This window comes from Nyctereutes procyonoides, unplaced genomic scaffold, assembly GCF_905146905.1.
Source record: "Nyctereutes procyonoides isolate TBG_1078 unplaced genomic scaffold, NYPRO_anot_genome, whole genome shotgun sequence".
NCBI classification, from domain to species: domain Eukaryota; kingdom Metazoa; phylum Chordata; class Mammalia; order Carnivora; family Canidae; genus Nyctereutes; species Nyctereutes procyonoides.
Genome location: NW_026575040.1, coordinates 19068846 through 19091845, shown reverse-complemented (window position 1 = coordinate 19091845; position 23000 = coordinate 19068846).

The following is a 23000-nucleotide window of genomic DNA, read 5'->3' as shown; positions in this document are numbered from 1 at the left end:
TAAGACAAATAAATAAAATTTATAATTACAAGTATTACAAATATAATAATTATTCTCAAAGAGATTCAGGATGTTATTACATCCATAAAAATGAGGCAAACAATGATCTTAGAGATTAGAAACATGATTTTTGAAATAAAAGCCTTAATAGATATGTGTCGTAGAATCTTCTTGAAAGTATGACTATAGGATGAACTTTAACAAAATAAATAAGGAATCCAAGAAAGGTGAAGATGTTCAAGAAACTGTGGAGAGAAAATAAATTATTTGATGTGTAGTTATCTAAATATAGTATATGTCTAAAAATCGGTAACATAAAATTAAAATCTAGATTAGATATTAGCAAACTTTTTCTGTTAAACACCAGAGAGTAAATATTCTTTGCTTGTGGTTCATGCAGTCTCTGCTACAACTACTTAGCTCTACTGCTGTAGACCAAAAGCAGCCAGAGATAATACGTAATTGAATGGTCATGAGTATGTTCCAATAAAACGTTATTTACAAAACAGGCAATGAGACAGATTTGGCCTGCAGGCCAAACCCATTCTAGATGGTTGCAACATAAAGACATCAGAGACAAGGCATGATGAAGAGATAAGAGGGAAGTTCTAAAAGCATGATAAAAAATACATGCACACATGCAAACAGATGGCAGGAATAAAGTCAAATCATCAATAATCATGTGACAGTGGATATAATATATGACAAATGGAATAAATTTCTTCAACAAAGATAGAGAATATCAAATTTAGTAGAACAACAACACATATAGCTATAAGCTATTTAGAAGAACCACATCTAAAAGATTGAAAATAAAAGCACATGCAAAGATATGTCAGGCAAGTACAAAAAATAGCAAATATGTAACAATGTTAGACAAAAAAATGCAAAGAGAATTTAACAAGATAAAGAACATTCTTATTGATGAAAGAAACAATTCCAATGTTGGTAAATTGAACACCAATAAAAAATAAATTAAAAAAAAGAAACAATTCCATAAGAAGCTTTATTAATAATGAACTTTAATAATCCTATCAATATAAAATCAAAAGTTTAAAATTTATAAAGTAAAAACTGATAGAAATATAAATAGGAATGAAAATGCATAGCCATTTTGGAAGACTTCCACACATCTCAGATAAAGTAAGAGAGTAGGGAAAAAAAGTAGGACAGATAAAGTAGGAAAAAAGCAAGGATAAAAAGTATTTGAATAACACAATAAAGAAGCTTGATTGAATAATTAGAAAGGGCTTTGTACACAATAAATGGTGAATGCACAATCTTTTCAAACACATGTGCAACATTAACTAGCCAATAAAACACAAAGACAATGTTAATAAATTCCCAGGTAAGAAATCATTCAGATCACATTCTTTGATCACACTGCAATAAAATTTGGAATTAATAATGCGATACAATTTTATAAACTTGGGAATTAAAAGCCATTCCTTCAAGTAACTTTAAATAACTTTAATAAAAAAGAATTTTAAAGAAAGTTATCAAACTGCTTAGAAATAACAATACCTAAGGTTTATTAAACATTACTATACAACCAGCTTTGTGCTACATGATCTACATGGATTGTCTCATTTTATTATCATGATAATCCTGAGAGGTTGATTCCATTATCATCTCATTTCCCAGATGAGGAACTGAAACACAAAGCTCTATTAAATAGCCTGCTTAAGGGAACACAATCTATAAATGACAGAGTTGGGATTTGAACCTAGATAGTGTGGTCTGGATGCAGTATATTGACCACTACAAGAAGCATAGTAAGATCATTACAATTCAAAATCTATATATACTCAGAGAAAATGCATAACCTTGAATGCCTACATTAGAAAAGAAAGATTGAATAGAAAAAATGAAAGAAAAAGAAAGAAAGAAAGATTGACTAGAAGTAAATCTTGCATACAGCTCAAGAGGCTAGTGGAAGAAAAATTAAACTATAGAAGGAAGGCCTTACTAAAGAAAAAAACAGAAATGAATGAAATAGAGTGAAGTAAATACAGATAAATTAAAATCTGATTTTTAAAAAAGAATCAAAAATGTTAAAAATCTAGAATATTTTATCAAGGTAAGTGATAGAGAATTATCAACAAAAGAAATGAAGAGGGGCATAACTATGAGGAGGGTATGGAGTATACTCTTAAAAATCTGAGATAAATGGTGAACTTAAGGTAATAAATTAGAAAAATCTAGATAAAATAATCTCTAGAAAATATAAAATCAAAGTTGATCCAAGAGGAGATAGGCACCTCAAAAGAACAAATCAACAGTGAAACATTGAGAAAGCTCTCATAAAAAGTTACTAAACACAGATAGTTCTGTAAGCATAGAACAAATAATCCCTGTGCTAAATTAATTAACCCAAAGTTTGGGGAAAATAAAAAGTTTTCTAATTCATTTGCATTCGGGTTGACATGGCTTGGATATTAAAACTGAACAAAGAAAGCATATACTCATTTATGAACACAAATACAGAAATCCTAAGAGTTAACAAAATGAATCCAGAAATGTGTTTTTTAGATTAATACATTTATATAGAAATGTAGAAAAATCATAACTAAGTAGAATTTATCCAAGATAGTGGAAACTGATTCAAAATTCAGAATATATTAATGTAAATCATATGCTCAAAGAAAAAATGATATAATTCTCTTAAGAGATCCCAAAAAGCATTTATACAATTTGACATCTATTTTTTATTAGAAATAAAACCACTTTAGCAAACCAGAAGTAGGAGAAACTTCTCTATTTGAATGAAAAATATGTGTACAAAAGCATCCCGCCTCATCATAAAATATTAGAGGTTTTTCCACTAAAGTTTTTCAATGCTGTTTTGAGAGTCCTAGCCAGTGCCATGTGATAAGAAAAAGAACAGTTAAAGGTGACAAACCAGGAGACAATATTTTCAACTTGTTTTTGAATACATTTTATTAAATGTAATAAACACCAAAAAATCAACAAGAAAATATAAACAACCTAATAGAAACATGTATGAAGAATAGAAATAATCACTCCAGTAGGGAGAAATATGAATAATGAATAGACATGTAGTTTTTTAAATTGAAGTATATTTGACACACAATGTTACATTAGTTTCAGGTGTATAACTTAGTGATTCAGCATCTCTATACCTTATGCTATGCTCATCATAAAGGTAGCTATCATCTGTCACCATAGAATGTTATTACCGTATCATTGATTATATTCTTTATTGCTATACCTTTCAACCCCATGCCTTATTCATTTCGTAACTGAAGACCTGTACTCCTCCTCCCCTTTACCCATTTTGCCTACCCTCCCTGCCCATCCCTTCTGGCAATCATCAGTTCATTCTCTGTATTTATGGTTCTGTTTCTGCTTTCTGTTTGTTTTGTTTTTTAGGTTTGACATAAAGTAAAACCATTTGATATTTGTCTTTGACTTAAGTCATATAATTTTTTTAAAGATTTTATTTATTTATCATGAGAGACACAGAGAGAGAGAGAGAGAGCCAGAGACACAGACAGAGGGAGAAGCAGGCTCCATGCAGGGATCCTGATGTGGGACTCGATTCTGGGACTCCAGGATCAAGCCCTGAGCCAAAAGCAGACGCTCAACCGCTGAGCCACCCAAGCATCCCAATATTATACTGTCTTAAATAGTGTTGCTTAATACTAACTTTTGGTATCTGGTAATGTAAATCTTCCAACCTGATTCCTTGGTTATTACAGGCTATTTATGTTTGATTTTTTTTTTTTTACAGATTTTTATTTATTCATGACAGACACACAGAAATAGAGGCAGAGAAATAGAGGCAGAGACACAGGCAGAGGGAGAAGCAGGCTCCATGCAGGGAGCCCAATGTGGGACTTGATCCAAGGACTCCAGGATCACACCCTGGGCCAAAGGTGGTGCTAAACCGCTAGGCCACCGGGGCTACCCACTATTTGTGTTTACATATAGATTTAAGTATCCCCTTAAAAATTTCCACAGAAAAACCTGTTGTCATCTTGACTGAGATCGACTGAATCAATAAATTTATTTGAGGAGAATTAACATCTTTACAGTATTGAGTCTCCAAATCCATGAACATGGTGTAGCTATCTATATATTTAGGTCTTCTTTAAATTTTCCTGCAATGTTTTATAGTTTTTAGTTTAGTGATCTTGCATCTTTCATCAGGTTCATTCCTAGATATTTGAGGTTTACCAAAATTATTGTTAATGGTATTGTTTCTAACATTTAATTTATGAATTGTCTTTGCAAATACATAGAAATACAATAGATATTTATATATTGACAACTTAATTCCTTTATAGTATACACATTCTTTTGAGTTTTCCTATTATTTAGAATAATATCACCTGGAATGACAGTTTTACTGGCTCCTTTTTTTTTTAATTTTTATTTATTTATGATAGTCACAGAGAGAGAGAGAGAAAGAGAGAGAGAGAGAGAGAGGCGCAGAGACATAGGCAGAGGGAGAAGCAGGCTCCATGCACCGGGAGCCCGATGTGGGATTCGATCCTGGGTCTCCAGGATCGCGCCCTGGGCCAAAGGCAGGCGCCAAACCGCTGCGTACTGGCTCCTTTTCAATATTCATACATTTAATGCTTTTTTCTTGCTTTATTGTACTAATTAGGATCTGATTAGTGAAGTAATAAAATTATTAGTAGAATAAAAAAATATGTATTTGAGTTGTTTCTGAACTCAGCGCAAAAGCACACAACATTTCACCATTAAATAGGTTTGCAGTAGGCTTTTTATATGTAAATTTAGTCACATTAAAGAAGTTTTCTTCTATTCCTAGTTTGCTGAAAATTTTTATCATGAACTAGTGGTTAATGTAATTGGATGCCTTTTTACATCTGTTGAGGTAATCATGACTTCCACTTTCATTACCTTAATGAGGTGAATTATACTAACTTTCATAATTCAAACCATTTTTTTTATTCCTAGAATAAGCCAATTTAGTCACGACATATTACCTTTTTAACATATTCTCTGGATTTGATTTTCTAATATTTTGCTCTAATTTGTGTCTGTTGATAAGAAATATTGTTCTGTAATTTTCTTGTTATATTTTTATATCAGAGTTATGCTGGCCTCATAAATGAGTAAATGTTCTCTCTCTATTCCTTGAAGAAATCATGTAAGATTTGTTCTATTTCTTAAATATTCCAAGAATTCACCACTAAAGGCCTCTAGTCTTGACATTTTCTTTGGGGATATGTTTTTAATTGTAGATTTAATATATTAACAACTATTTAGATTTTTTCTGATTTTTCTTGTGTCAATTTAGATAAATCATGATCTTCCAGGCTGGATGGCTCTGTTGGTTAAGCCTCTGACTCTTGATTTCAACTCAGGTCATGATCTCAGGGTACTGGGATCAAGCCCTGCATGGGGCTGTGCACTCAATGAAGAGTCAGCTTGAGGATTCTCTCCCTCTTCTTCTGTACCTCCCCTTGCTTACACTCTCCTTCTAAAATAAATAAGGAAATCCTCCATTTTATTTAGGTTGTCACATTTATTTGTATAAAACTGTTCATAAGGATCTTACAAAGAGTCTATTAAATTCACTGATACTCTAAAAGAAAAAAACTTGACTCTGTTGAGTTTTCTCCATTTTATGTCAACTTTCTATTTTATCAATTTCTGTTTTCATTGTTATTAATTTCCTTCTATTTTCTATTTTCTATTTTCTATTCTTTTTCTACTTCTTAAGATGGTAACTTAGAAATTGATTTTTTTCCTAATATATGTATTTAAAGTAATTTTTCTTTTAAGCACTGTGAATTGATTGGTCTGATCAGGAGAGAGAAATCACACAGCAATTTTAAAAAGTTTAATATAAAGAATTATTAACCATATCAGTGGATTGGAGTAATGATGGTTTGGTTAGCAAAGGGTAAAGAAGATTCTACATCTACTACCTCTAGAATGAAATAGCACACCCAAGAGAGAGGCCCCTTCAAGGCCTAAGATGCAGACCTTGCTGTGGAAGGTTGCTGTGGCTCACTGAATGTCAGAGAAGTTCTTATGGCACCATATTGCTGAAGTGTGCTGGAAATCCACCTTCTGAGGTGCCAGGGAAACTCTTAGCAGCAGGCACTGTTATAAAGCTAATCAAGGAAGGTCTAGGGGAAGCTGCTGGCCACTGTGAACTGCAGAAGCCTAGTGCTGGGGAAAGTAATGTGTCCTAGAGAAGCTTGCCCAGCAAGCATACCAGGATGAGGAAGCAAAAACATGTTCTTCCTGCCAATATGTTTCCAGTGCCCTCTAATGACAAAGTACAGCCACCAAGGAAAAATATTTAAAGGGCCCAAACCTGTTTATACAAAGCTGGCAAATAGGTGGAATTTGGAGCTGAGAGGCAAAAAATAATAAATAACACACTACCTTTGCCACGTCCCATGAAATTTAATATGCTGAATATTTATTATCTAATTGTCATTGTGCTTTCTTGAATACTGGTTATTTAGAAGAACATTGCTTCATTGTCAAATATTTTCAGATTTTTAAAGTTATCTTTCTATTAATTGATTTCTAGTTTCATTTCACTATTGTCCAAGAAGCTCCCTATATGATTGTAAACTTACCAAGTTTGTTCAGACTCCTTTTACGATTGTATATAGTATATTTTGGTAAATATTTCATCTGTACTGGAATGTGCTTTCTGCAGTTGCTGAGTGTAGTAATATATATAAGTACATTCAGATGTATATAAAGTAGGTCAAATTTGTTAGTAATTTTGTTCAGATTTCTAGATAATGTATGATTTTTGTTATCTAGTCATTCTATGGGACATAATACACCAAAAGTAGGTATATTAAAATATGATTGGGATTCTATTTCTCCTTTACTCTTCTATTAATGTTTATATTCACTGTTTGAAGCTGTGTTAATATAGACATAAAAATTTAGGATTGTTAAAAAAATTAGGATTGTTGTATCTTCCTGTTGAGTTGCCCCCTTTATCTTTATGAAATGCTACCCTTTATCTGTGGTACATTTCTTGCTTAAAGGTAACTTTGTTATTAATATAACCACACAAGCTATTTTTAAGCTACTGTTTGCATGCTCTATCATTTCCATTCTTTTTCCATTCTTTCTTTTTCAATTTTTGTACTTACATATAAGGCTTAACAACATACACTTGAGTTGTTTTTTTAAAATCCAATCTAAAAAAAAAAATCCAGTCTGAAAATCTTTGCCTTTGATTTAGAAGTCTTGTTAGTCCATTTTTACTTCATATAATTACTCATATAATAATTTTAAGTTTACCATTTTGCTTGCATTTTCCCTCTTCTCTGTTCTTTCTCCTCTCCTTTTCTATTTTTTTTGGGGGGGTATTATATCATTATTTTATATTACTTCTTTTATCAACTTTTCTTAAATTCAGGCTTATTGAGGAATAATTTCCATATAATAAAATTCATAATTTTTAGTGGAATCATATGAGTTTGACTTCTATTATTTAACATTACCCATTTCAGATTCATTTATGTTGTTGTATAAGTCATTTGTTCTTTTTTATTGCTGTGTAGTAATTGATTGCATGAACATACCAGTTTGTTTATTCATTCACTAGGTGAAAGTTATTTGAGTTATTTCCACTTTTAGTCTGATATGAATAATTTATTTGACTTGTTACCAATTACTGGTGATTTTGAATAATGTTGCTATGAACATTCATGTGCAGATTTTTGTGAGAACATGTTTTCTTTTTACTTGGTAAACACCTAGGTGTCAGATTACTGTGAACTGAACACTTATTTCCAAAGTAGTCATACCATTTTTTTTTATTACCACCAATAATGTATTGAATGATTCACATCTTCATCAACCACTGGTATTATCAGTTTTTTGTTTGCCATTCCAACAGATGTGTAGTGGAATCTCATTGTGGTTTTAATTCACATTTTCTTAAGGACTGCGGATGTAAAATATCTTTTTACGTGCTTACTTATAATCTATGTCTGTTTTGATAAACTATCTGCTCAAATCTTTCACCAAGTTTTTTTTCTGGGTTGTTTTCTTTTTATTGAGTTTTAAGAATTTTTTTAATATATTTAGGACATGAGCCCTTTAGCTGATATGTGTTTTTCAAATATTTTTTCTCCCAGTCTGTCACTTATCTTTTTATTTTATTATCATGGTCTTTGGAGTGTTGACATTTTTTATTTTGATGGAAAAAATGTATCAATTTTTATTTTATCATTTGTGAAATTATAATTATTTTTTTTATTGAAGTTCAACTTCCCAACATATAGTATGCTCATCCCATCACTTGCCCTCCTCAGTGCCCGTCATCCAGTTACCCTATTCCCCAACTCACCTCCCCTTCCACAACCCTTTGTTCATTTCCAGAGTTAGGAGTTGCTCATGGTTTGTCTCCTGTCCCTTATAATCCCTTTCACTATTTCTTATATTCCCCATATGAGTCAAACCATGATGATTGTCCTTCTCTGATTGACTTATTTCACTCAGCATAATACCCTCCAGTTCCATCCACATCGAAGCAAATGGTGGGTATTCGTCCTTTCTTATGGTTGAATAATATTCCATTGTATATATGTATATATATATACACCACATCTTCTTTATCCATTCATCTGTTGAAGGACATTGAGGCTCCTTCCACAGTTTGGCTATTGTGGACATTGCTGCTATTAACATTGGGGTTCAGGTGTCCCAGCGTTTCACTGCATCTGCATCTTTGGGGTAAATGCCCAGTAGTGCAGTTGCTGGGTTGTAGGGTAGCTCTATTTTTAACTCTTCGAGGAACCTCCACACTGTTTACCAGAGTGGTTGTACCAGTTGCATTCCCACCAACAGTGCAAGAGGGTTCCCTTTTCTCCACATCTCCAACATTTGTTGTTTCCTGTCTTGTTAATTTCCACCATTCTCACTGGTGTGAGGTGGTATCTCTTTTTGGGTTCGTTTTGAATTTTCCTGATGGCAGGTGATGTGGAACATTTTCTCATGTACTTGTTGGCCATGTGTATGTCTTCTTTGGTGAAATTTCTGTTCATGTTTTTTGCCCATTTCATGATTGTATTGTTTGTTTCTTGGGTATCAAGTTTAATACGTTCTTCATAGATCTTGGATACTAGCCTTTTATCTGATATGTCATTTGCAAATATCTTGTCCCATTCTGTAGGTTGTCTTTTAGTTTTGTTGACTGTTTATTTTGCTGTGCAGAAGCTTTTGATTCTGATTAAGTCCCAGTAGTTTATTTTTGCTTATGTTTCCTTTGCCTTCATAGATGTATCTTGCAAGAAGTTACTGTAGCTAAGTTCAAAAAGGGTGTTACCTGAGTTCTCCTCCAGGATTTTGATGGATTCTTGTCTCACATTTAGATCTTTCATCCATTTTGAGTTTATCTTTGTGTATGATATAAGAATATGGTCCAGTTACATTATTCTGCATGTAGCTGTCCAATTTTCGCAGCACCACTTATTGAATAGACTGTTCTTTTTCTAGTGAATATTCGTTCCTGCTTTGTCGAAGATGAGTTGACCATAGAGTTGAGGGCCCATTTCTGGGTTCTATATTCTATTCGATTGATCTCTGTGTCTGTTTTTGTGCCAGTATCACACTGTCTTAATGATTATAACTTTGTAGTACAGTTTCACATCTGGCATTGTGATGCCCCCAGCTTTGGTTTTCTTTTTCAATATTCCCCTGGCTATTCAGGGTCTTTTCTGATTCCACACAAACCTTAGGATTTGTTCCAACTCTGTGAAGAAAGTCCATGGTATTTTGATAGGGATTGCACTGAATGTGTAAATTGCCCTAGGTAGCATAGACATTTTCACAATATTAATTCCTCTAATCCATGAGCATGGAATATTTTTACATCTCTTTATATCTTCTTCAAATTCTTTCGGATGTATTCTGTAGTTTTTAGGGTGTAGATCCTTTACCTCTTTCGTTAGGTTTATTCCTAGGTACCTTATGGTTTTGGGTGCAATTGTAAATGGGATCGATTCCTTCATTTCTCTTTCTTCAGTCTCATTGTTAGTGTATAGAAATACCACTGATTTCTGTGCATTGATTTTGTATCCTGCCACATTGCTGAATTGCTATATGAGTTCTAGCAATCTTGGGGTGGAGTCTTTTGGGTTTTCTATATACAGTATCATGTCATCTGTGAAGAGGGTTTGACTTCTTCTTTGCCAATTTGAATGCCTTTTATTTTTCTTTTTGTTGTCTGATTGCTGAGGCTAGGACTTCTAGTACTATGTTGAATAACAGTGGTGAGAGTGGACATCCCTGTCGTGTTCCTGATCTCAGGGGAAAGGCTCTCGGTGTTTCCCCATTAGAATTATATTTGCTGTGGGCTTTTCATAGATGGCTTTTAAGATACTGAGGAATATTCCCTCTATCCCTACACTCTGAAGAGTTTTGATCAGGAATGGATGCTGTATTTTGTCAAATGCTTTCTCTGCATCTATTGAGAAGATCATATGATTCTTGTTTTTTCTTTTGGTGTTGCAATCTATCACATTGATTGTTTTACAAGTGTTGAACCAACCTTGCATCCCAAGAATAAATCCCACTTGGTCATGGTAAATAATCTTCTTAATGTACTGTTGGATCCTATTGACTAGTATCTTGTTGAGAATTTTTGCATCCATGTTCATCAGGGATATTGGTCTATAATTCTCCTTTTTGGTGGGATCTTTGTCTAGTTTTGGAATCAAGGTGATGCTGGCCTTATAAAATGAGTTTGGAAGTATTCCATCCCTTTCTAACCTTCAGAACAGCTTTAGTAGAATAGGTATTATTTCTTCTCTAAAAGTTTGATAGAATTCCCCTGGGAAGCCATCTGGTCCTGGACTTTTGTCTTGGGAGGTTTTTGATGACTGCTTCAATTTTCTGGCTGGTTATTGGCCTGTTTTGATGACTGCTTCAATTTCCTGGCTGGTTTTGGTAATTCGTGGTTTTCCAGAAATCCATCCATTTCTTCTAGATTGCCAAATTTGTTGGCATATAGCTGCTCATAATACTTTTTAAAAATCGTTTGTATTTCCTTGGTATTGGTTGTGATCTCTCCCCTTTCATTCATGATTTTATTAATTTGGGTCTTTTTTCTTTTTAATAAGGCTGGCTAGTGGTTTATCTTATTAATTCTTTCAAAGAACCAGCTCCTGGTTTTGTTGATCTGTTCTACAGTTCTTCTGGTCTCTGTTTCATTGAGTTTCTGCTCAAATCTTTATTATCTCCCTTCTGCCTGGTGTAGGTTTTACTTGCTGTTCTTTCTCCAATTCCTCTAGGTGCAAGGTTAGCTTGTGTATTCGAGGTTTTTTCCAATTTTTTGAGGGAGGCTTGTATTGCGATGTATTTCCCTCTTAGGACCGCTTTTGTGGTATCCCAAAGATTTTGAATGGTTGTATCTCCATTAGTGTCCATGAATCTTTTAAATTCTTCTCTAATTTCCTGGTTGACCCATTCATCTTTTAGCGGGATGCTCTTTAACCTTCATGTGTTTGAGGTTCTTCCACATTTCTTCTTGTGATTGAGTTCTAGTTTCAAAGCACTGTGGTCTGAAAACATGCAGGGGACAATCCCAATTTTTTGATATCAGTTGAGACCTGATTTGTGACCCAGTATGTGGTCTATTCTGGAGAAAGTTCCATGTGCATTTGAGAAGAATGTGTATTCAGTTGTGTTCAGATGGAAAGTTCAGAATGTATCTGTGAAATCCATCTGGTCCAATGTATCATTTAAGGCCCTTGTTTCTTTGGTGATGTTCTGCTTAAAATATCTGTCACTTGCAGAAAGTGCTGTGTTGAAGTCTCCTACTATTAGTGTATTTTTACCTAAATATCTCTTTACTTTGGTTATTAATTGATTGATATATTTGGCAGCTCCCACATTAGGGGCATAAATATTCATTATTGTTAGGTCTTCTTGTTGGATAGACTCTTTAAGTATGATATAGTGTCCCTCTTCAACTTTTACTAGAGTCTTGGGGATAAACTTTATTTATCTGAAATAAGGATTACTACCCCAGCTTTCTTTTGAGGACCATTTTAAAGGTAAATGGTTCTCCACCCTTTCATTTTCAGTCTGGAGGTGTTCTTAGGTCTAAATTGAGTCTCTTGTAGACAGCAAATAGATGGGTCTTGCTTTTTTATCCAGTCCAATACCCTGTGTCTTTCGATGGGATCATTTAGCCCATTCACGTTCAGAGTTACTATTGAAAGATATGAATTTAGTGTCATCGTAATACCTATTCAGTCCCTGTTTTTGTGGATTATTTCTCTGGGCTTCTTCTTTCTTTTACAGGTTCCCCCTTAATATTTCTTGCTGAGCTGGTTTGGTAGGTACCTATTCTTTCAGTTTCTGCCTATCTTGGAAGCTCTTTATCTCTCCTTCTATTCTGAATGACAAACTTGCTGGATAAAGTATTCTTGGTTGCATGTTCTTCTCATTTAGTACCCTGAATATATCCTGCCAGCCCTTTCTGGCCTGCCAGGTCTCTGTGGAGAGGTCTTTTATTAATCTATATTTCTCCCCATATAAGTTAAGAATCTCTTGTCTCTCACTGTTTTAAGGATTTTCTCTTTATCTTTGGAATTTGCAAGTTTCACTATTAAATGGTGAGGTGTTGAACGGTTTTTATTGATTTTTTTTTTGGAGGGACCTCTCTATCTCCTGGATCTGAATGCCTGTTTCCCTCCCCAAATTAGGGAAGCTCTCAGCTATGATTTGTTCAAATATACTTTGTGGCCCTCTCTCCCTCTCGGCGTCTTCTGGAACCCCAATTACACATAGATTCTTGCTTCTCAGGTTATCATTTATTTCCCTTAACCTTTCCTCATGGTCTCTTAATTGTTTTTCTCTTTTTTCCTAGGCTTCCTTCCTTACCATCAACTTGTCTTCTGTCACTCACTCTTTCTCCCACCTCATTAACCCTAGCCTTTAGGACATCCAGTTTGGATTGCATTTCATTTGTTTTTAATTTTGGCCAAATTAGATCTCAATTCTGCAGTAACAAAGTCTGTAGAGTCCTTTATGCCTTTTTCCAAAGCCACCAGTAGCTTTATAATTGTGCTTATGAATTGGCTTTCTGACATCAAATTGAAATCCATATTCTGTAACTCTGTGGCAGAGTACTGTTTCTGATTTTTTCTTTTGCGGTGAATTCTTCCTTCTAGTCATTTTGTTCAGTGCAAAGTTGCTGTATGAGTGAGCTGAGTCAAGAATATCAACCATGATCTAAGTAAATTCCATCCTAGATGATTCTGATGGGGTCAGAAACCAGAAAATGAAAATGTAGATCAGGACATAATAAAACAAAAGGACCACTAAAGTGAAAAACAAATTTTAACACAAAGTAATAAAAAAATAAATGGCCAAAAACGCCAAAGAAGAAAAAAGAAAAAGAATAAAAGAAAAAGAAGTAAGGAGGAAAAAGAGAAAATAAAAAAACAGGTGTGGGGGACTGCGGAATGGTGGTAGTGAAGAAGTGGTAGTGGAGAGAGAATGTCGTCTACTCTAGGCAGCCTAGAGGATGATCCTCTTGGTTCTGAGTGTATTTTGTTCTATATGTTAGAAGATGCTGAATCCCAAATTTATATAAACCAGCAATACTCATAGAGAGCCCCAACACTGACCACCAAAACATATACAAGATAAAAGAGGGTGGACAGAATGGGAATGAAGAGAGAATATAATCTCACAGAATGAACCAGCACCATATTCCACTTGATTCTGGGTGCATGCTGGTCATGTTTTAGAAGGTATTAACTTCTGCCATTGTAGAACAAAATGAGGAAGAGAAAACAAAAAGCACAAAACAAAAACCATATCTTGTATATCTCCCAAGATTAAATTGAATATGTTGAAGGGAATCCAGGAGTGAAAAATATATCTAAGACATGTAATTGTAGCAATATGAAAGTCAAAAAGGAAAAAATTTGAAAACGAAGAGTTGGTAAAATACTGTAGTTAAGGTGGGAAAAGAGAAAAAATATTGGAAATTTTTAATCTGATATAAAAATGAGTTGTAATGGAAAAAGGAAAGAAAAAAATTTTAAAGGGGGTGACCCTCTAGTTCTGTATACTATATTCCCTCGATTTCCCTTGGTCTTGGAACTTTCCAGTGCTGCTTGGTCAAGAACTTGCTCTTCCCCTGTTCTTCTAGTTGGTCTTCTGGGGGAAGGGCCTGCTGTGCTGATTCTCAGGTGTGTGTACCTGGGGGAGATGTCCTGCCCTCTGCTGGGTGCCGGGCTCAGTGTTTACCCCATGACACCTTCGTTCCCTGGCAGCCCAGCCTCTCCCAGACACAAGGTGAAACAGGAAGGAACAACAAAGGTGGCTGCCAGGTCTCCAGCCCTGGAGTCAGCTCCCCGCAATAACTAATGCAGTCTCCCAGTCCTCACTGGCCTAGATGCTCCCAGGCCCATGTGGGTGCACTGATCTGCACACCTTGCAGGGCGCCCAGCAGCAGGAGAGTCCTTGCTGTCCTGTGCCCTCCCCGCTTCTGCCTGTCCCAGGGAGAGTGCAGGGGGCTGCGGCTCCCAAAGGCAATGGGGCACAGCCACCTCCATTCGGAGCTGGCCTGTTTGACTGACTGGCTTCTCCCAAATGTCGTGCTCCAGCCCTTTTACCGAGATCAGACCGTGGTTTGTGGTGAGCCTTCCCCCGGGCGCCCCTCTTCTAATAGTGACTCCAGGAAACTGGAGGCTTCACTGCCCTTCCTAGGATTTTGCCTGATTTTCCTGCTAAACAGTTTTCAATCCGGGGAAAAATCTGGCGCAAATTTTTAAAGTTCCCGCTTCTCCAGGGCTGAGCTTTCCTGTCCTGGAGGCTTTCGCAGCTCTGCTTTAGTCCTGCTACTTCCCCACTTTATTCTTTTTTATTTATTTATTTTTTATTATTTATTTATTTATTTATTTATTTATTTATTTATTTATTTATTTATTTATTTATTTATTGTTTTCCACCTTCCTACCTTGTTAGAAGTGAAAACTTTTCTCTCTCTAGCATTCCAGCTGTTCTCTCTTTAAATCTCAGGTCAAGTTCGTAGGTGTTCAGGATGTTTTGAAAGTTATCCAGATAAGTTGGTGGGGCCAGGTGAGTTGAGGACCTTACTCTTCTGCCATCTTGCCCCGCCTCCCCCCTGGTTTGTGAAATTATTGACAGAAATCTATGAGACATTTGCATGATCTAATGACACAAAGACTTTTTCATGCATTTTATTGTAATAGTTTTAAGTTTTAGGTTTTCCATGTATTTGCAATTTATTTGACTTATTTTTTTGTATATGATCTGTGTTATGGATTGAAGTTTTGTTTTGTCTTGCTTTTCAATTGGATATCTCAACTTTTACACCGTATTTGTGGAAAAGATTATTGATTCTTAATTGAATTGCTATTGTAATTTTATAAATCAATTGCTTAAATGTGTGAGTCTATTTTTGTACTGTTGGGCTTCATTGATTTACTGGCTTATCCTTTTACCAATATTACACTGTCTTGATTACTTGATTATTTACAGTAAATCTCAAAACTATGTAGGAAGAATCCTCCAGCTTTGTTCTTTACAATTTTGTTCTTGTTATACTGGCTCTTATGCTTTTCCATATTAATTTTCTACTTTCTTAAAAAGCTTAGGTCATTGATTTGAGATCTTTCTTATTTTCTAATATAAGCATTAATGCTAAACACTTCCCTCTCAGGACACTTTATCTGTATCCTGATAGTTTTAATATATTATATTTTCATGTTCATTCAATTGCAGGTATTTTCTGATTTTCTTGCAAGATCTTCTTCAACCCATTGGGTATTTAGAAATGTTTTTATCAATTTCCAAATAGAAGGTTTTTTCCAAAATCTTTCTTTGTATTTTTATTCTGTTATGATGAGAAAACATGTTTTGTATTACTTTAAATTTTTAAAGTGTGTTTTGTTTGTTTTATGGCCCAGAATATCATTTTTCTTGGCAAATGTTTCATATTTTCTTGAAAAGGATGACTAATCTGTTCTTGTGGGTGGAGTGTTCTATGAATACTAATTAGGTCCAATTGGTTGATAATGTTCAAGCCTTCTAATTTCTTACTGATTTTTGATCTAATGTTTTTATAGATTACAGAGAAAAATACTGAAATTGCCAACCATAATTTTGGATATGTCTGTATTTTTTCAATTCTATTAGCTTTTGCTTTCTCTATTCTGAAGATTCTTTTGTGCATGTACACTTAATTTTTTTTTTTTTTTTAGTTTTTGTGAACTGAGCCCTTTGTCATTATGTAATTTTTTTCTCTTCTTTCCAGGAAACATTCTTATTCTGAAGTCCAAGTTCCTGATACTAAAATTCCCACTCCAACTTTCTTTCTTTTTAAAAATTTTTCTTTATTTAAATAATTCAAATATAATTAACATAGTATTATATTAGTTTCAGATGTACAATATAATGATTCAACACTTCTATATGCTACTCAGGGCTATCACAAGTGTACTCTTAATTTCCTTCACCTACTTCACCTATTCCCTCACCAACTTCTCTTCTAGCAACTTCCAATTTGTCTTTCTTAAAAGTCTAGGTTTTTTTGGTCCATCTTTTTTTCCTTTTGTTTCTTTTGTTTCTTAAATTTTTACATGTGAGTGAAATGTGAATGAAGTCATAAATGTGAATGAAGTCATATGTTATTTGTCTTTCTCTGACTGACTTATTTAACTTAGCATTATACACTCTAAATCTACCCATATTGTTGCAAATGGTAAGATTTCTTCCTTTTTTATGGCTCAGTAATATTCCAGTGTGTGTGTGTTTGTGTGTATTTGTGTATGTGTGTGTGTGTACATCTTTATCCATTAATCTATGGATGTACACTTGAGTTGCTTGCATATCTTGGTTATTTTAAATAATGCTACACCAAAATAAAGCACAGCAAAGGAAACCATCAACAAAACAAAAATACAATCTACATATGGGAGAAGATATTTGCAAATAATATATCCATTAAAGGGTAGGTATTTAAAATTTGTAAAGAACTTATACAACTCAACACCAAAAAACCCCAAATAATCCAATTGAAAAATAGTCAGAAGGGGATCCCTGGGTGGCGCAGCGGTTTGGCGCCTGCCTTTGGCCCGGGGCTTGATCCTGGAGACCCGGTATCGAGTCCCGCATCGGGCTCCCGGTGCATGGAGCCTGCTTCTCCCTCTGCCTGTGTCTCTGCCTCTCTCTCTCTCTGTGTGACTATCATAAATAAATTTAAAAAAAAGAAAAATAGTCAGAAGCCACGAATAGACATTTCCCCAAAGACATACAGATGGAAAAAAAAAAAAAGAAGAAGACATATAGATGGCCAACAGAGACATGAAAAGTTGTTCACCATCACTCATCATTTGGGAAATGCAAAACTACAATGAGAAATCACTTCACACCAGTCAGAGTGACTACAATTAAAAATAGGAAATAACAAGTGTTGATGAGGATGTGAAGAAAAAGGAACCTTCATGCACTGTTGGGAGGAATGCAAGCTGGTGCAGCCATTGTGGAAAATAGTTTGGACCTTCCTCAAAAATTAAAAATAGAATTACTATATGATCTATCTTTCTTTTGATTAGTATTTGTTTGGGCTCTTCAAATTTCTAATCTGTTGTGCTAGCCTCTGCAACCACTGGTTTTTCTTTCACCCATTTAGTTCCTCTACCAACACCAAGTCTAATCTTTTTTTTTTTTTTAAGATTTTTATTTATTTATTTGTGAGAGACACCCAGAGAGAGACAGAGACATAGGCAAAGGGAGAAGCAGGCTCACCACAGGGAGCCCAATGCAGGACTCAATCCCTGAACTTCAGGACCATGCCCTGAGCTGAAGGCAGATCCTCAATCACTGAGCCACCCAGGTGTCGCAACTCTAATCTTTAATCCAAACCCAGAATTAGCCAGTCCCCTCAAAGAAGAAATTGCCAGCATAAACTTAGTACAAATATTTCTCCCCATTCTGGAATATTATCCAGTCCTTTCAGCATCCACATCACTCTGATGTCTTTAAAAATGTTAATTGTCATTTATCCATTTTTCCCCTAATTGTTGCATTTGGAATATTGGCCTGATGCAACCTATTAAATTCTGCCCATAATTTGTGTGTGCATGTGTAAATATATATATTTAAGCCAGAAAAAAGCTGCACATGTGCTTGCCAGTGACAGGCATTTTAAAAAATGCTTTAATTGATGTTTGCATTTAGAAATATACTTCAGGGGTTTGTAGTTTTATGTTTTACAGTATTTGAAGCTACCTGTCTTCATATTTTGTTGAGAAGAGCTAAAGGGAGAATACATTTATGGGCCTTTGGTTTTGAAAGTGAACTACTATGTGTTAAACATGAGAATTGTCAAAGTATAATTATTTAAAAATTAAAACTTGTTTCTTATACAAATATTATAGTGGGCATGTGTCAAGGATTTCTTATCTCATTACTGAAAGAACCATGAAAAGGTAAAGCTGGTTCATGGGAGAATTCAAAATACCCCATAGATAGTTATCCAATGAAAGAAAAGCTGAAATGAATTTGCTAACAGATACAAGCTAGTTAATGCATTATGTGGCAAGGGAACCATAACCATCAGTTACCTTAATTCCAAAGAGAAATATAAAGTTAAAGCCTAATTTTACAGAATCTAGTCCCTATCAAGAATAAATAGGAAGTCAAGCAAAAGTAAAATCCCCTGTTAAAAAATGCTTGGGCAGAGCCATTAATGCTTTCAAGTGACATAAAAATGGTATGTTGTCATTCTTTTGCCTTATTTCCAAAATATCAGAACATTTTTCTTTCTTTTTAAAAAATTTATTCATGAGAGACACAGAGAGGCAGAGACATAGGCAGAGGGAGCAGCAGGGTCCCCACAGGGGAGCCCAAAGTGAGATTCCATCCCAGTACCGTAGTATCACAACCTGAGCCAAAGGCAGACACTGAACCACTGAGCCAACCAGGAGCACCTCAGAACATTTTTCTTAACAGAATTTTATTAATGCAAAGTAAACTCAGAAGATACATGTCTATAAATATTGAGAGCTAATTTTGAGACTTTTTTTCCCCCTGTGATCCTTGCTAACAAATTCAGTTGGCCTTGTTGGAAGTGCCTTTGGGGGATCCCTGGGTGGCGCAGTGGTTTAGCGCTGGTCTTTGGCCCAGGGTGCGATCCTGGAGACCCGGGATCGAATCCCACGTCGGGCTCCCAGTGCATGGAGCCTGCTTCTCCCTCTGCCTGTGTCTCTGCCTCTCTCTCTCTCTCTCTGTGACTGTCATAAATAAAAATAAAAAATAAAAAAAAGGAAGTGCCTTTGGTATTAGAGAAATAGAAGATATTAATTATTTTTCGTTAAACTCTCATATTGTGTAAGCCTTGAAAAATATAAATGGTCTTTTTTCCAATTTTAAATGTTTAATCTGTTTCCACAAATGCTTAGATTTGTGTAATCTTCACCACTAACAAGACAGAATATTTCCATTACTCCAAAAATTACCCTGTGTCCATCCTTTGCAAAGGTAATGCATCCCCATTTCAAAGCAAATAGTTGAATTCTATCACCATATGTGAATTAGCTTTTTCTAGAATTCATATAAATATGCATTCTATTTTGCGTCTTCTTTTTTTGACATAGCATTAGGTTTTTGAAATTGCTACAAATTTTGGTAGTTTGTTCTTTTATATTGCTGAGAAGTATTCTATTACATGAATATACCACAATGTTTTTCAAATCTCCTATTGACTCCTGGACTTTTTGTAGTTTTTGGCTAAAATGAATAACATTTTAATGGTCATTCTTGTACAAAGTTGAATATGAATATATGTTTTCATTCTGAATAAATTCTGGGTGGTCCATTGCTGAGTTGTAGGATAGATATAAAAGAAATTATAAAATAAGGATGCCTGGGTGGCTTAGTGGTTGAGTGTCCTTCGGCTCAGGGCATGTCCCTGTGTCCCTGCATCAGGCTCCCTGCATGGAGCCTGCTTCTTCCTCTGCCTATGTCTCTGCCTCTCTATCTATGTCTCTCATGAATAAATAAATAAAATCTTTTTTAAAAAAAAATATAAAAATAGTTTTCCAATTTATTTGTAGCATTTTACCTGCTACACAACAAGATTATTATGAGGTTTCTAGTGATATTACTTCATGAGTCAGCAATGTTTTTCTATAAAGGGCTATCAAGTAAATATCCTAGCTTTATGGGCAATACAGTCTCTGTTTTAATTACTCACTTCTGCTATGGCAGTGTAGAAGTGTCCACAGAAAATACACAAATAAAGGGGCATGGTTGTGTTCTAATAGAACTTTATTTAAAAAGGCAACAAATGAATTTAACCCATGGGTTATATTTTTCCAACTTGCTCTGCATCATCTCCAGCATTTGGTGTTACCAGTATTTTTCATTTTAATCATGTGAGTATTTGTGATTTAAAAACTTTGCATTTCCCTGATGCCTAATGATGTTGAGAATGAAATCTTATGTTTACTGGACATTTATACATCTTCCTTTCTGAAATGTCAGTTCAAATTTGTTTCTCATTTTTATCTTTTTATTATTGGAGAGCAGACAACTCCTCTCTTAAATGCATGTTTGTGAATATTTTCTTTGACTATGGCTTTGGCTGCTTATTTTCTTAAAGGAAGGTCTTCTTGAGCAATGTTTTACTTTTGCAAAAGTTCAAATTATAATTTATCTTTATTTTTTTAAAGATTTATTATTTATTTATTTATTTATTTATTTATTTATTTATTTATTTATTTATTTATTTATAGAGACACAGAGAGAGAATGAGAGGCAGAGACACAGGCAGAGGGAGAAGCAGGCTCATGCAGAGAGCCCAACACGGGACTCGATCCAGGGTCTCCAGGATCACAGCCGGGCCACAGGCAGCGCCAAACCACTGTGCCACCGGGGCTGCCCTATAATTTATCTTTAAAAAACTTAGTGTTTTCCCTCTTCTATTTATGAAATCTTTTTTTTTAAGATTTTATTTATTCATGAGAGACACAGAGAGAGAGAGAGGCAGAGATGCAGGCAGAGGGAGAAGTCGACTTCCTGCAGGGAGCCCGATGTAGAACCTGATCCCCAGAACTGGGATCCTGAGCCAAAGGCAGATGGTCAACCACTGAGCCACCTAGGCATCCCCTATTTATGAAATCTTAGTTTACTTATGATTGTAAAGATATTCTCCAATGACTTCTTTTCTAGAAGTTTCATAGCTTTAGATTTTACATGTATGTCTGTAGTTCAACAAAAGAAGTAATTAGAGAAGACATCCTTGCCTTATCTCTGAACTTAGAGGGAAACACTATCTCTCATTATCATGTATATAGTAGCTATTTTTTTAAAGATACCATTTACTAGAGGAAACTCCATCCTGTTCCTATCTTTGATAGTTGGGGATTTTGTTTTGTTTTGTTTTTTGTTCTTTATTTTTATAATCCTATTTCCTTTTTTAAAATTTAAATTCAATTTAAATTCATGTATTATTAGTTTCGGAGGTAGTGATTCACCAGTCTTATATAGCATCCAGTGCTCACTATATCATGTGCCCTCCTTAATGTCCATCATCCACTTACCCCATCCCTTGACCCCCCCCCATCCAGCAACCCTCTGTTTGTTTCCTATAACTAAGAGTCTCTTATGGTTTCTTTCCCTCTCTGATTTTGTCTTGTTTTATTTCTTCCTCACTTCCCTTATGATTTTGTTTTGTTTCCTAAATTCTACATATGAAAGAAATCCTATGATAAAGTTGTCTTTCTCTGATTGACTTATTTCAGTTAGCATAATACCCTCTAGTTCCATCCACATCATTGCAAGTGGCAAGATTTCACTTTTTTGATAGCTGAGTAGTATTCCATATATATATATATATATATATATATATATATATATATATGCCACATCTTCTTTATTTATTCATCTGTAGATGGGCCTCTTGGCTCTTTCTATAGTTTGCCTATTGTAGATATTGCTGCTATAAACATTGGAAAGCAGGTGCCTCTTTGGATCACTACATTTGTATCTTTGGGGTAAATACCTAGTAGTGCAATTGCTGGGTCATAGGGTAGCTCTATTATCACCTTTTTGAGGAACCTCCATACTGTTTTCCAGAGTGGCTACATCAGCTTGCATTTTCACCAACAGTGTAAGAGGGTTCCCCTTTCTCCGCATTCCTGCCAACATCGGTTGTTCCCTAACTTGTTCATTTTAGACATTCTGACAGGTGTAAGGTGGTATCTCGTGATCTTTTTTGTATTTCCCTGATACCAAGTGACATAGAGCATTTTTTCATGTGTCTGTTGGCCATTTTGCATGTCTTCTTTGGAGAAATATCTGTATCTTCTGCCCATTTCTTGATTGGATTATTTGTTCTTTGGGTGTTGAGTTTTGATAAATCCTATATAGATTTGGATACTAGCCCTTTCTGTGATAAGACATGTGCAAACATCTTCTCCCATCCTGTCAGTTGTCTTCTGTTTTGTTGACTGTTTCTTTTGCTGTTCAAAACCTTTTTATCTTGATGAAGTTCCAATAGTTCATTTTTGCCTTTGTTTTGCTTGCCTTTGGGGACAAATCTAGTAAGAATTACTGTGGCCAGGGTTATAGAGGTTGCTGCCTGTGTTCTCCTCTAGGATTTTGATGGATTCCTGTCTCAAATTTAGGTCTTTCATCCATTTTGAGTCTATTTTTGTGTATGGTGTAAGAAAATGGTCTAGTTTCATTCTTCTGCATGTGGCTATCCAATTTTTCCAACACTACTTATTGAAAAGACTATCTTTTTTTCCATTGGATATTCTTTCCTGCTTTGTTGAAGATCGGTTGACTACAGAGTTGTGGATCCATTTCTGGGTTCTCTATACTGTTCCATTGATCTATGTATGTGTTTTTGTGCCAGTACCATACTGTCTTGATTATGACAGCTTTGTAATATAACTTAAAGTCCAGAATTTTTATGCCACCAGCTTTGGTTTTCTTTTTCAACATCCCTTTAGCTATTCAGGGTC